At 42.8% G+C, this 16418-nt stretch overlaps 1 protein-coding gene across 3 annotated transcripts in view; it reads right to left on the bottom strand.

Annotated features, from left to right (window-relative positions):
- LCLAT1 (lysocardiolipin acyltransferase 1) overlaps positions 1-12655 on the bottom strand; it is a 181677-nt gene extending 169022 nt beyond the window's left edge. The window contains exon 1 of one of the 3 annotated variants that reach the window (XM_040496428.1): positions 12468-12655. The gene's annotated coding sequence lies outside the window, so the exon portion shown is untranslated. Of the gene's footprint in view, positions 1-12287; positions 12401-12467 lie in introns of those variants that run through there. The other 2 variants (XM_040496427.1, XM_040496429.1) reach the window with 2 other exon arrangements.
- Positions 12656-16418: the final 3763 nt, after the last annotated feature.

Raw genomic sequence — 16418 nt, 5'->3', positions numbered from 1 at the left:
ACTCTGAAGGTGGAGAGAGAAAGGCACACCAGCTGGGAACCTGGGACCCATGGAACAACACAGTGGTGAATCTCCTGGGTTTTCCTTTTGGCTCATATACCATACGGACATGGAGTTGAAGAAGCCACTTATCCAGAAACGCCAAAGGGGTTAGGCAAAAAAAGTCTCTCCTCTTTCAAAGGACCAAGAAAAGAACAGCACAACAAACTTTTAGATAACAACCACTGCACTCCAGCCAAAAACCACAGACAAAACTGTGGCCCACGCCATCCACTACAGCATTGGGCAAGTAGGGAGCTAACCTTTCACTCTCACCAGGCTGTAACATTACACCTCAACATGACTCCTTCCCTTAGCCAATCCTTTACCCCTGCAGGGGTGATATCAAAGGCCAGACTTCCCTGCCAGGTAGGTTTAAGACTCCCTTCCCCAGCCACACAGTGTCTATGGAAACTATCTGTAGAGCCTGGACTTTACTCCCGTGACAGTTACAAGGCACTCCTTCCCATCCCCATGTGGGCAGTATGCGGCAAGGCCTAGTAGAGAGGCAAGACTTTCACCACCTCCATAGTGTGGGGTAGGAAAGCCACCCCTCCCAGCAAGGTCAGCGGAGGCCCATGGCAGGAAACAGTCAAGTTTGCAGAGTAGTATTCAGCGGAGGCCTAGAGGGGAACTGAAATACCCACCCCTGCCAGGCAGCAATGAGGAGCCCCACTCTGTGTGCAGGACAGACTACAACTCACCCAAAATGAAACAGGTAATTTGAAAAGCCCTGTAACCATTAGGAAAATTGAACTCATAATTAAAAACCACTGGAAAAAGAAATCTCCTGGCCCAGATTGTTTCATCAGAGAATTACACCAAATTTTTAAAAAGGAGTTAACACAATCACTTCCAGAAAATACAAGAATAGGGAGCACTTTCCAATTCCATTTATGAAGCTAGTATATTACTCCAATGCAAAAACCAGAGAAAAAATAGTACAAGAAAAATAAAACTACAGACCGATATATGAAGAGGCACAAAAATACGTAACAATGCATTAGCAAATAAAATTCAGCAGTACATAAAAAGTTGAATTTAATCAGAGATGCGTGGTTAGTTCAATATTCAAGAATCAATCAGTGTAATCCACAGTATTAACAAACTGAAAAAAAAAATCCACATGACCACACTAATCTATACAGAAAAATTATCTGATAAAATTCAATGCCTGTTCATGAGATAAACTCTCAGAAAAAAACTGGAATAAAGGAGAATGTCCTCAACCGGGTAATGAGCATCTACAAAAACCCTCAGTAAACATTATTATACTTAATGATAGAAGACAAAATGCACAATCCCCAATACTGGGAATGAGGCAAGGATGTCCCCTCTCACCACTCTAGTTCACACTGTACTGGAAATACTAGTCAATGCAAGGACACAGGAAAAGGAAATAAAAGCTACACAGAAAAGAAGTAAAACTGTCTTTATTTGCAGAGGACATGATAGTTTACACAGAAAATCCCAAGAAATCTACTCCAAAAACCTCTCAGAATAAGTGAGTTCAACAAAGTTGTAGATACAAGACAAACATTTTTGCCTATTTTTTAATGTTTATTCCTTTATTTTTAGAGAGAGAGAGAGAGAGAGAGTGTGTGTGTGTGTGTGTGTGTGTGTGTGAGAGAGAATGCAGGTGCAAGTTGGTGAGGGACAGAGGGAGAAGGAGGGAGAGAACCCCAAGCAGGTTGCACACTGTCAACGCAGAGCCCAATGTGGGGCTCAAACACATGAACTGTGAAATCATGACCTGAGCCGAAGTCAAGAGTAGGACACTTAACCGACTGAGCCACCCAGGTGTCCCCAAGATAAACATTTTAAAAAGCAACTACCTTTCAAGTGAAAAGGCAACCTACATGAGAAAATTTTTGTAACTTATATATGATAAGGGGTTTTGTATCTAGAATATATAAAGAACTAGTATCACTCAGTAATAAGAAAGCAAATAACCCAATTTCTTAAATGGGCAAGGGGCACCTGGGTGGCTCTGTCGGTTGAGCCTCTGACTTCATTCAGCTCAGGTCATGATCTCACTGTGTGTAAGTTAAAGCCCCACATGGGTCTCGCTGCTGACAGCACAAAGTCTGCTTAGCATCCTCTGTTCCCCCTCTCTGCCCATCCCCCTACACACGCTTTCTCTCTCAAAAATAAACATTAAAAAAAATTTTTTTAACGGGCAAAGGATAGGAATAGACATTTTTCCAAAGAAAACATACAAACGACTAATAAGCACATGCAAAGATGTTGGACATCATTTGCCATCAGGGAAATGCAAATCAAAACACCTCACACCTCCTGGGATGTTATAATGTAACTTCTCTATAATGTCCCTATAATCAAAAAAACAGGTAATAATAAGTGTGGGTGTGGATGTAGAGAAATGGGAACACTCACACACTGCCGAGGGATTGTAAAATGGTACAGCCTGGAGAACAGTCTGGCAGTTCCTCCAAAATTTAAATATATGTTTACCAGACGGCCCAGAAATTCAAGTTCTAGGTGAACACCAAAGAACAACTGAAACATACATGTACCCAAAAACTTGTACTTGAGTGTTCAAGGCATCATTATTCATAATAGCCAAGAAGTGTTCAACTGATCAACGGATAAATAAAATGTGTCCTATCCATGCCTTGGAACAGTTCATTATTCAGCCATAAGGAATGATGCACCAACACATGCTACAGCATGGACAAACCGTGAAAACATATTGGGTGAAAGAAGCCAATCACAAAAGACCACATATTCTATGACTCCACTTACGTGAAATGTCCAGAATAGACAAATACACCAAGACAGAAAGCAGATTAGAACGTGCTTCTAAGGGGAAAGGTTGGGGGTTAGGGAAGTGTCACTGCTCATGAACAGAGGGCTTCTTTTTGAGGTGATGAAAATGTATTAAAATTAATTGTGGTAATGGTCGTACAACTCAGTGAATATATTAAAAATCACTACCAAATCCACAGCTGAGTTCTTTGCAGAAACTGACAAGCTGATTCTAAATCATATGGATTTGTTGGGGAACCAGAATAGACAACACAAACTTGAAAAAGAAGAACAAAGTGAGAACTCATACTTCCTGATTTCAAAACTTACCACAAAGCAACCGTAATTAAGACAGTGTGGCACTAGCATAAGGACAGACATAGACAATGGGATGGAGAGTTCAGAGACAAACCCATTTGTCTATAAAACCACAATATGACCCTGCGACTGCATTCCTGGGCATTTATCCCAGTGAAATGAAAACTTAAGTCCACACAAAAACCTGTATGTGAACATTCATAACAGCTTTATTTATAACAGCCAAAAACTAGAACTAACCCAAAATACCCTGCAATGGATACATCCACACCAAATGCTAATGATCTTAAGGAATACCAAGCAAGAAAAAAGAACAAACCATTGATACAGGCAACAACATAGATGAACCTCCACGGAATTATGTTACGTAGAAAAAGACAATCCCCAAATGTTACACACTGTATAATTCCACTTATATAACATTCTTGCAATAGCAGAAATTACAGAAAGGAAGAATATATTAGTGGTTGCCAGAGAAGAGGGTGTGTGGCTATCCAAGTACCACATAAGGAATCCATATGGTGAAACTATTCTGTGTCTTGGCTGTATCAATGTCAATATTCTGGTTGCAATATTGTGCTACAATTTTGCAAGATGTTACCTTGGGGAAAACGTACATGGGTTCCTTTTGTATTACTTCTTGCAACTGAAAGTAACTCTATAATTACCCCAAAATAAAAACTTAAAAGAAAGGCAGAGGAAGATCTGACCACATACAGAAGAAGAAAAGGCAATGTGACCACAGATGCAGGGAATAGAGTGATGTGGCCACAAACCAAGAAATGAAGGCAGTCACCAGAAACTAGAAGAGGCAAGGAACATATTTTCCCCTAGAGCCTCTGGAGGTGGCACAGTCCTCCCACACTTTGACATGAGCCAGTGAGTCTGATCTTGGACTTCTGGCCTCCAGAACTGTGAAAAAAAATTTTTTTGATGTACTAAGCCACCAAGTTTGTGGTATTTATTACAGCAACCACAAGAAACTAATATAAATACCCATCTCCTAGAAACATTATAAACAACGAACAAATATGTATGGAAAATGCCCTGACGAAGTCAGAAGCACAACTGCAAAAGAGAAAAACGTACACAATGTTAGAGGCCTTAATTCAAAATAAGAATATTCATGCCCCTAGTTTTTGAGAGTTAAATAAATCTGAGATAAAAAGAGAAATAAAAATAGCTTTGGGAATAATTATGTCCCATGTAGCCTGAGTTCCCTGAAGATTAGCCCACTCAATACACAAGAACTATTTATAACAGTGGCTCTAGCAATGATTCAGTCTTGATTAACTCTGACTTCTAAAGTATTTCTTCTCAGAAGGCAAGAGAAGGTAAATTGGGCTGGTTTCACTCCAACCCTAAATAAACTCAGCAAAATAAGGTTACTCTAGCACCCCCTAGACTACTCTACATTACTTCAATCCTGCTTCTACACTTCTCTTCCGTTAGAGAAGGACAAAGCAAATATAGTTCTTCTTTTAATTTAATCAATTGGTCTTAAGTAACAGCCATGCAGAAAGTACAACTTAAGTTTCTATTTGTAGTTATTCACATTAACAAGTATGTCAGTCCAGTAATTCACAAATTCTCCAGTTTGAATACTACATCATAAAATACCATTATGTACACACAGAAATAAAAACCCAGTAGTGTATGTTTACTGAATTTCACAATGATATAAAGGCACATGCAAGAGTATTAAGAGTGCCAGGGCACCTGGGTGGCTCAGTCAGTTAAGCATCTGACTCTTTATTTCAGTTCAGGTCATGGTCTCACGTTCATGGATTTGAGCCCCACATTGGGCTCTGGCAGTGTGGGGCCTGCTTGGGAGTCCCTCTCTCCCCCTCTCTCTGCCCCTCCTGCATGCTTCCTCTCGCTCACTCACGTGCTCTCTCTCTCTCCCCCTAAAATAAAAAAACTTTAAAATATATTTTTTATATATTATATATATGTTAATGTATAAGTTTATAAATTTTTATATATATATATATATAAAGAGTGCCAAAATAATCACAACACATGAAAGGGGAAAAGGGCAAAAGGATGTCTCATTTAAAAATCCACATTATATGGGGCGCCTGGGTGGCGCAGTCGGTTAAGCGTCCGACTTCAGCCAGGTCACGATCTCGCGGTCCGTGAGTTCGAGCCCTGCGTCGGGCTCTGGGCTGATGGCTCAGAGCCTGGAGCCTGTTTCCGATTCTGTGTCTCCCTCTCTCTCTGCCCCTCCCCCGTTCATGCTCTGTCTCTCTCTGTCCCAAAAATAAATAAACGTTGAAAAAAAAATTTTTTTTAAATAAAAATAAAAAAAATAAAAATCCACATTATAGGGGCACCTGGGTGACCAGGTTGGTTAACTGTCCAACTTTGGCTCAGGTCATGATCTCACGGTTCGTGGGTTTGAGCCCTGCATCGGGCTCTCCGCTGACAGCTGGGAGCCTGGAGCCTGCTTCCAATTCTGTGTCTCCCTCTCTCTCTGCCCCTCCCCCATTTGTGCTCTGTGTGTCTCTCTCAAAAATAAACATTTAAAAAATATATTAAAACTCCCACATTACAGAGAGAATCACCCTATGCAGCTAGTCAATTGTGTTCGCAAGGATATACAGGAACTTTGAGCATAACTTGTAATACAAAGCATACTCTTATTCAAATCATAATCTCTTACACTTAAAGCCACATAAGTATATTTACATAAAGTATATTTTAAATTTAAACTGGATTAAAACAGGCAAAACAGCAGACTCTGGAACTAGACTGCCTAGGTTCAAACCCATGTCATTTAACCTTTCTGGGCCTCAACGGTAAAACGAAGACTATAATAGTATTTACAGGGGACACTGTGAGAATTAGAGGAATTACAAACTTAACAGCATTTTAGGACTGAACCCAGTATGTAGTAAGCACTCAATATTAGCTTTTACGATTATTATTAATGGCCACTAAAAGAGAGTGTCACCAAGACTGCCTATGGACCTCATGTTTTCCAGCTGCCATGCTTACCTTTCATCACAGAAAACCCACAGGTGACAAGAAGTGACAAAAATCTCAGTGATCTCTGTACAGAAGGCACTGATTTATCCCCGCCCTCTAGACAGTAAATGCAAGGACAGGAATTGTGTCTTATTCAACTGTGTCCCCATCACCAAGTTCATGGTTAAGTGTCCAAAAATATTCCAGTTAAGTAAATAAACATTACCGTGTTCAAGCCCCTCCACTTACCATCATTTTCCTCTGTAAGCCCACAGAGGCAGATTTTTATTTAAAGGCTATGCAATAAAAACACGATTCTAAGAAAGCACTTGTATTATAACAACAGGACAGCAGAAATAATGAGAGCCAAGACAAAGCTGCCTTCCCCAAGATACCAGAACATTCTTGTGGGGAAAGAGTTACTATCTGAGCTAAAAACAATCCCCTCTCTCCACACAAAGAAGGCTGTGAATGGCTGCAGTGCTCACTTCTCCTCCTCCTGGTTCTCTTATTCCTAACTTCTGTCATTTGCTTTGTGACACCTGTCCATACCAGGTCACCAGCTCCACGAGTTCTCCCAAGGGGATTAACTATACACTTATTTTAAAGCATAAAATGGAGGTGAGCTCTTACGTGACATGGAAAACTAGGGGTAGCTTAAGTCTTCCCTTTATTGTCCCCAGAGCAGCAACCTACTTCCAGTGAGGAAGTTAACGATTTCAGTTTTCAGAAACCTCAACTGTGAAAGTCTGCTGATAAAAGTGGCTAATCACCCCTGGTCAGCTTTCATTGATGGTGCCCCTCAGACATGCCTTCCATCTGCCTCTGGGGTTATCACAGTAGGATCTCTGTGTCCCCACTGCCAGACAGAGAGAACCAGGTAAAGACGTGATGGCTGAAAGTTCACAAAGGCCTTTTTCGAACTTTCCCTCACTGCTACTGGGAACTCACTACAGGCTTTTCGCAGCTCCATTACTTTATCCAAACCTTGCAGCCAAAGCGATCACAGGAGTCCTCGTTATCCAAGAGCAATTAGCATAGAATGGAAAAAGCCACACAGTGATTTCTCTTAAACAGAGACATTTCACAATGATGAAAAAGAGAGACTGGATTAGAATTTTCACCTCCAAAAATGAAACGAAATACAAATCAACTTATTTGCATAATGTATCTTATATTAACCAAAATTTAGGTTACACTCACAACTATGCACTAATTCTCAGGGCAAGGAATTAATAAGGGATTGGGACATAATCTTGTGGCTAAACTGTAAAACGGCATGATACGACAATCTTGATTTCACATTTGCCTTTTGCAAGACAATTATCACAAAAGAAAAATTCTAGATTTCATCATTTATTCCCCTGAAGCCTCTCATGCTCCTTTTAAATTCTTACAAAGCATCTCTCGTCATCATTCCTGCTGGTTTTCCTCATCAAGTTAATTAGCCTAACATGGCCAATTCTCACTAGCACCTCTTTAAAGGATAACAGAAAGTGCACAAATCTTAGGTGTGCAACTTGAGTTTTTACATATACATACACCCATGTAACTACTGCCCAACTCAACATACACAACATTTCCAATACCCCAAAAGGTTGCCGGAGGAACCACCGCTTCGACTTCTAGGACGGGGAAATAGCTGAACCTGTTTTGGGACTTCACTTAAATGAATCATATGGTATACAATCCTTTGTCTGGCTCCTTATGTCTACGAAATCCATTCATGTGGACGCGTGTATCAGCAGTTCATTCTTTAACTGCTTTTATAATGTTTCCTTTTATAAATATACCACAGTTGACTTGTCCATTCTACTGCTAATGTACGTTGGGTTTTACCTAATTTTTAGCAGCCACAAATAAAGGTTCTACAAACATCCTTTCACTTTTGTCTTGTTTTGTTTTTGTAGACATATAAATCCGTTCCTCTTGGATTCCAGCCATTCTAGAAGGTGTGCAGTAGCTCACTATTTTAATTTCCATTTCTCTATTGACTAATAATGTTGAGCACCTCTTTTTTTAATGTTTTGTTTATTTTTTGAGAGCAAGAGAGTGTGAATGGGTTAGGGGCAGAGAGAGAGGCGGACAGAGGATCCAAAACGGGCTCAGTGTAGACAGGCTGACAGCAGCCCAATGCAGGGCTTGAACTCACCAACGGTGAGATCGTGACCTAAGCCGAAGTCAGATGCTCAACCTGACTGAGCTACCCAGGCGCCCCTTGAGCTCCTCTGAAGGTATGTATACAGACCTTCAGAAATCCTCTAGTAGAAAGAGCCTGTTCAAAATTTCTGTATATTTTTTAATTGACTTTTTCTTATTAATTGTATACACACACACACACACACACACACACACACACACACATATTTTGGGTAGGAGTCCTTGGTCAGATATATGAATTGCAAATTTCTTCTTCCAGTCTGTACTTTGCCCCTAATTTTTTTTTTAATGTTTATTTATGTTTGAGGGAGAGGGAGGGAGAGAGAGCAGGGGAAGGGCAGGGGCAGGAGGACAGAGGATCTGAATTGGGCTCTGCACTGACAGCAGGGAGACGGATGTAGGGCTCCGTCTCACGAACCATGAGATCATGACCTGGGCTGAAGTCAGACACTCAACAGGCTGAGCCACCCCGGCACTCCTGCCCTTCATTCTCTTAGTGGTGTAGAAGGAGAGAAGTTCTCATTTTAATTTAGTCTGAAGTCCAATTTATCAATCACTGTTACAGTCATTGCTTTCACAGTCCTTTCTAAGAATTTTACTCTAGTATTGCTAGAGTACTAGTTCTCTGACTTGTGCTTCTGGTCTGAACAGTTCTCAACCTTGCTCTGAATGCATGAAATCCTGCATCTCTGCAGGGTTTCCAACTTCACCTTGCAATCAATTTGGAACGCACTGTTCGATGCTAGACAACTCTAGGGTTATGAATGTTTGCATGGAGATCACTTTTACGACTAGAGAATTCATTTGTGATTACTTCCGTATTATAATGGCCTTCTGCACAAATATATTAAAAACCTAATGTGGGGCGCCTGGGTGGCTCAGTCGGTTAAGCGTCCGCCTCGGCTAGGGTCATGATCTCACGGTTCGTGAGTTCGAGCCCCACGTCAGGCTCTGTGCTGACAGCTCAGGGCCTGGAGCCTGCTTCGGATTCTGTGTCTCCCTCTCTCTCTCTGCCCCTCCCCCCGCTCGCAATCTCTCTCTCTCTCTCTCAAAAACAAATAAAACATAAAAAAATTTTAAAAATCTAATGTAAAAATAAATGAAAAAATGTTATTCTAACAGTTTACCCCCAACACACTTACGAGGATTCTTCCCACTCCTTTTTCGTGGCTTTGCTCCAGTGGATCCACCTTCACACTAGACCCTGCAGACTTTTATGATATGTAAGTTTTCTGTAGTCTATGAAAACAGAAGCCTAGAGGAAGTTATATGCCTGGTTCTGTTAAACTTTATTGACCCAACGACATCAAAGGGTTTACAATTCTCCTAAAACCCAGTAAAAGAACTTTCTGCTCTACCCTTCACTAAATTAACAACGTCTCCAATCTGCAACCATATTGTTACCAAAACAACCAACACCTGTTTACTTGGTTATCAAGGGTTCCCTTCTCCCACCCCATTATTCTTCACACCCAGTCAATCTTCCATTCCGCCTTCAAAATGTGGTGGCAGACTCTGACCTCTGGTCTGCCAGTAAATGCCCTGCTTCTCTCCCTCACCACCTCTTGCTTGGAGTATGGAAACTGTCCTTAACTGGTCTCCTTACATTCTGAGTATCGCCCTGTCACCAAAATCATCTCTCCAGAACATAAAGTTGATCATATTACTTACTTGACTAAGATTGTTTTACAGGCCCCACTGGGCACAGGATAAACTTACTCTCTCAGATGAGAATTCACAATCATTGCTGGGTTCTCTCTCAGCAACTTCTGCAAAACTCTGGTCTGACCCCTGGACACCAATGCACTCTCACTTGTCCTGACTCTCCACTGCTAACTCCTTTGGCTAGAAAACCTATCTCCTTTATCCTGCAGTCACTTCTCTTCCTATCTTAGCCACGGCCACCCCCAACAAAAGCAACTTGTATGTGTTTCCACAGCTCTCTGTACCCACCACAACTATATGAGTCCCTCTCCCACTGCATTAATTATTTATCTTATTCACTGGTCTACAAACTTTTGGACCTGAAATTTCTCCCTGTACTCCATTATGATAAGGTCAGGAATTAATCTTTACATGCCAAAGACTTGGCAGGGCAATTCCATAAAGGCTCAAAGAAAGAATGAATGTCCAAGCTACTTTTATTCCATATCCTTTTTTTCCTATAGAGACTAGAACACTTAATGCAAATACGTCAAAGCAATGAACCAACCTAACGTAAGCTTTCGTTCAAAAGTCACCCAGCAAATTATTCTTTTGGAGTTTAATAAAAACCAAATCTTCCTTAATTATTGATTTTTGCTTCCTGTTGGAAATTAGTCAACTCTTTGTTTTAAAATAATTTTTAAAATAAAGGGCACCAAAAGGAAGATGACTATACCACTTAACCAAAGTAACTGTAGTCATCACCATATAAATCACTGTTGGATGCTAACGGAATGAAACACATTATTTGTAAAATATAACCAAAACAATCACAAACAAAATTACTTCATTGAAAACCGTGTTTCTATATATCTCCTTAACGCGTAACAAATCTGTACGATACCGGAAGACCATATGGCAGTTAAGAACAGAGTTGTTCCATTCGGTGCCTCAGTTTCCTCATTGGTATAACAAGATGAGAAAGTACTTCACAAAATTGCTAGGTAACTGAGTCAGCACAAATAAGGTTCTTGGCAGAGTAACCGCATAGTAATAAATGTCAACTGCTATCATTGAATACTTTTAACTTTCTTAACCCCTTTCATATATACATTGCCTTGTTTTGTTTTGTTTTCTTCACAATACAATGAGCTTGTTTGGACGAGAAATGCTTTGCCCGGTCCAGAGAGGAGACACTGACAAAGAGGTTATATGATTTCCCTAATGTATTTTAATTGGCAGAGTAGGAACTAGAAACCACACCTACCCCAGCCCCAGGCCAAACTGACCAAATCTCCAGGTAGCACTTCGGGAGAAAAAGTCTTTTAGGTTTTCCCCACTGTTTCCTCTTGGCGGTCAGCAACAGGCAGATGGGAGCAGATGAACTAACCCATTAGCTCAAACTAAAACGTAGGAGAAGCCTCACTTTCACAGTACCTGACACACAGTGGGCACTAAAAGACAAGAACTACTGGGGCTGAAACACAAAGTGCTACCATGTTTCTCAATGACAGAACAAGGCAAAATCAAGCCTGCTATCAAAAAGAAAAGTCACTTGATAATTACGCTCATCTATCACATCAAAGTAAAACGTGGCAAGAGAAACTTTTTTAAAAAAAGAAAAAAACCTTTAAAAGTCGGACAATTTCCTTTTATTCTCAAAAATCAACAGTTGCAAAAAGGACTTTCATTAAGACACTTTTTGAAAGCTCAACTCATTATATTCCATGACATGTCTTTGCCCAAGTAAGCGACTGACGTGTATAGACAGTATTTCATCTCTGAAAGCCCTTCACCATACTTGTTACTTCCCCGGGCTTAAACTGAATCCCAATACTCAGCCGCGTATACAGCCACGTGCATATGGAATACAGTTAATGAGCTTCAAAGGCAGATGCAATATTCCGAGGAACCCAACTGAAGCAGGTAAGTACAAAGGAACCAAAAGGTCCCTGAGGCATCTCGAGTGCCCTACCAGTATTTCTTCTCTTCAAGGAGCAGGTAGAAGTTAAAAACACCTCAAGGATCAAGCTTGACAGCAGCTCCTGGCTGGGGCCTACCTTTCCTTTCGTGGCACCGCCACTCGGGCACCTATGGGCAGGCATCTGGCGCCTGAAGGATATACACAGATCAGGGCTGGCACGTGGTGGCCACTTGGGACGTTTTGCACAGTGGCCGAAACAGGAGTATGTCCGGGGCGAGGCAGCTCCCAGACCCGCTCACATCTGGAACAGGAAGGTCTGGACGCTAATCTGGGCCGTCCAACGGGACACCTGGCCCTCCTCGCCCCGCAGCCGCCTCGCCCTCGCCTAGCCGGCCCGCGCGGTCCCAAAGCCCCCCGACGTGTCCCCAGGCTCCTGGAGTAGCTTCCCCGCGCCTCCTCTCACCTGGGCCCGCGACGCCGCCACCTGCGTCAGGACCCCAGTTCCTGGCCAAGTGACCGTTACCTGGGCCGCAGCCCGGGGAGAACCTCGGCTCCAGGGGAAGAGCCCGTGAGACTGCTCCCCCTCCGCCAACTCGGGAATCCCCCGGCCGCCGCCGCCATTTTACCGGCGCGCAACCCCCACCTGATAGTTCCAGCTTCCCACCTGTGACCAGCAGAGGACGTCGAGCGTCGCCTTGGGGGACGCGTGGGCGACCTGGAGAATCCGTGGGGGTCACAACCTCCGAACAGAACCCGCCGCTAATTCATCCCGAAGCGGGGAGGCGTCCGGCCCGTCGCCCTAGTAATGCGTCCCGGAAGGCTCCATCCTGATTGGCTGCGAGCTCCATGACAAGACGGCGTCCCCGGCTGCGTGGGAAGCCCGGGTTCCCAGCGCCCCGCCCCTGCTCCCCTGCGGGGGCCACCCCGGGCGTCCGTAGTCGAGGGCTCCCTTAAAGGGGCCGCGCTCTCTTCCTCTTCTGGCCCTCCCGAAGAGGGGGGCGGTGTAAGGGCGAGGAACAATAGCAATAGGAAACCACGGAGGGCATTGTCCCAGGGAACCTCATCGTCCAGCCAACCCCTAGTTTCAGACTGGAAAACAGAAATCTGGGGAATTGAATTTACAAGCCTACTTTACTAGCTCGAGGTCCCGGGGCAAATCAGTGGTAGAACCAGTTCTAGAACTCCGGTTCCTGATGCGCAGAGCCAAGTTCTCCCTAGCAGGCGCAGCATTTCCCCCTTCCTAGAGAAACTTCTCCGAGCGCCCACAGCCGTTACTAACCCTCGTAAAATGTGCTCATCGCTTTGCACTGTGGTGTATCCGCCCCTTGACCTACAGGATTCTAAAGATCCATAATGGTGGGACTGTGGTTAAACCCCTTCATTTCCCACACTACGCTTTCCTCCTGCTGGCCTTCAACAAAGACTCACAGAGTAAAAAATCTTAAAAAATAACAAATATAGCCACGCATCACACACAGCCACTCAGCAGTCATTCACGTATGTTTATGTATTTGTTTATTCAACACGTCACGGGATGGGGGGGGGGATGAATTGTCTAAGTACAAGGTTCATGTCCTCACAAAATTTATAGCGTAATAATAATGGACATATAGGTTTGGGATGAAGAGCTTCAATACAGCAAAATTATCCCCCAATTTCTTTGTGAATCAAAAGTTCCTGAGCTCCTTTCCTAAATCGGCTTCACAACCTCTCCAATTTTGTTCAGAAATACGGAAGTATTTAAGATGTGCTAAAATTGTAATAACGACCAGAAACAGCAGAGGTAAACACCAATACAAAAGCTGACTCTGCCAATTATCTCTATAACCTCAGGCCTCATTTTTAGCTTTAAAATAAGATTGCTAGAATAAAAGATCTCCATTTTTCGCGCAACTCTTACAAGTTTTTAAGTTTCTTGATGTCAGAGACCAGGGGAAAAACCCTGAAGGCACTCCTGGGTTTTGAAAGCAGGGACTATGCAAATAGTTTATCTTTGCATCTCTGTAACTGCTAGAGCTGAGGAAGAGAACTCTGTGTATTTGAATACAACAGATGTTAAATAAAGATTAACTGACTTGAGTGAATCACCCTGGTGTCTTCTCTATTTCACCTTCTAGCCTTTGGCCTTTCTTGAGGGTGAAGGTGGGACCTAAAGGAAAGGACTGAAACTGGAATCTTGAGGGTATTCGCTTTTTTTTACCCAAAATACTCCCAACACCCACCACATTTGTGAGTTTCCTACACCAGGCAACTCTCCAATTCTCTCTGGACACAACTGGGTATCCTCCACTGTAACTCAATTCACGACTAACTACTCAGAGTTAGCGCAGACCCCACAGGTTAAGGGGTCAGTCGTACAAGGCTGCCCCCCACTTCAGACACCAATCAAAAGTTGGGGCCTCTGGTACCTCTGACCATCCAGCTATAAACTAGGAATTCCCACAACCCCGGTGCTCTAGTTCTAATTTGCTAGAACAGCTCACAGTACTTGCATTTACGTTTATTGTCAAGGATACAAACTCAGGAACAGCCAAATGGAAGAGATGCACAGGACAAAGTATGGGTGGGTTGGAGGGGACACGAAGCTTCCATGCTCCTCTAAGCATGCCAGCCTCCCAGCACCTCAGTGTGGGTACCAACCCAGAAACTTTCAGAACCCCATTAGTTAGAGTTTCTTAGTGGAGATTTCATTACATAGATGTGTTTGATTAAGTCATTGGTCATTGCTGATTAGCTCAACCTCCAGCCCCTCTCCCCCTCCCTGAAGGTAGGTCAATTAGCTTGAAAGTTCCATGATTGGTTGGTTCTCCTGGCAGCCAGCCCCCATCCTCCAAGGGTCAATCATTAGCATAAACTCCTGTAGAAAGGAGCTTGTTATGAATGACAAAAGACCATCCTATCCCCAATCACTCAACAAAATACTATGGTATTAGACTCTGTGTTAGGAATGGGCACAAAGACCAACTATATATTTATTATAGCACAGTATTACAGAAGGTACAAGGAAAAAGACTTGAAGGAGAAATACAAGAAGTATGGCATTCAAGCACCCTGGCTCAGTCCCACTATGGACACTACAAGACTTGAGCCCAAACCATCTGTTTGTAATTTCGGAAAATTTGTGCTACTGTAATCCAGGAAATTAGGGCCCCGCCCCCTCCAATAAGTGAACTCCAACAGTGTACAAGTGACCTTCTGGACATTTCCTGTGGTGTTTATCTGCTGGAACTTTCCACACTGACCACTCTTGTACTGTGTGCTAAACTCACTGCTTAAACTTCATGAACTTACAATATAGTTGGGCATCTCTGATCATAAACTTTACCAGTCAGGTAAATACCAAGGAAGAAAAGAGTTCAAACTGTATAGAAGACACTTTTGTCCTACTTCAGGCTATCACCCCAGTAATAACTTACTGACTCTTGGTAAAGAAGGTCCTTTGCACTAGGAATGAGGTCCACTAGGCTAAAACCATTCTTGAACCCCAGGCCCTGATGGAATTATAGTTCTCTTAGATTCTCCCCATAGAATTTTCCTAAAATGAATCCCATCACCAATCTTGCCCTAGTAAAAGAAGATGTAAATAGTACAAAGAAAGCTCAAATGACAGCTTCTTCCACTTACTAGTTATGTGGCCTTAGGTCACGCAATCTCTCTGACACTCAAGTGCCTTTATCTGTAAAATAGGGAGAATAATCTTTCCTTTTTGAGTTGTTGTAAAGGAAAGAGAGAACTCATCTGATAGCAAGCTCTTGTCTTGTACCTCACTTCTAAGTGTGGTTCCTCCAGTGCAGTGTTAAAGCCATCCATGGGGTTGGAAGCCAAACAAATCTTATAAATCCCATTTCTGACACTTGGTACACTGATAATTTGGTTAAGTCACTTAATTTCCTTGGGCCTGTTTCTTATCTGATAAACCTGGTTATTAGTGCCTATGTCATAGGATTGTTGAGCATATTCAAAGAAATAGCAACAACTACCTGCCATTTATTGAATACTCTCAGTGTGCCAGTGTGCCAGTGTGCCAAGTAGCATGTCAGCCCTTTTGATGAATGGGGTAGGATGAAACTCAGGATGGTTAAGCACCTTGCCCACGGGCTCACGGTGGGTTGGGGGCAGAGTAAAGGATTTGAGTGTGTGTCTCTCTGACATTGATGCCCTTACTCCTAACCCTTCTGCCCAGCTATACTGAATTTCTTTGGGGATAATTAGCATAGGATCCAAAGGTCCTCACAATTCATGCTGACCCCCTTAGGTCTTCACCCCAGTCTTTCAAGCTTGCTCCTTCTAGGCCACTTACCAGCCAGCTAAGCCATTTGCCACTGCCTTTGTCCATGTATATCCTCCTCTTGAGCTAATTCTCTCCCACACAAAATAAATGACTACACACACTGGCCTCAACTGTGCCCATTGGGAAGACTACTCTCACCCTGAGTAGGTCTGCAGTGAAGTAGCAGTCCATTTTCCTCTTGCATCCACAGATCAAGCCTATCAACTTCATCACACTCAGGTTTTTCCTTCTCTACCATCTGGTTTAGGGAACTTCCATGGATTAAGGGAGAGGCATTGGTGCAACCATAGTAGGAGAAATGGA

This window comes from Herpailurus yagouaroundi, unplaced genomic scaffold, assembly GCF_014898765.1.
Source record: "Herpailurus yagouaroundi ecotype Mexico unplaced genomic scaffold, PumYag 188, whole genome shotgun sequence".
NCBI classification, from domain to species: Eukaryota; Metazoa; Chordata; class Mammalia; order Carnivora; family Felidae; genus Herpailurus; species Herpailurus yagouaroundi.
The sequence above is the reverse complement of the archived record's forward strand: the minus strand, read 5'-3'. Positions and strand labels throughout refer to the sequence as shown.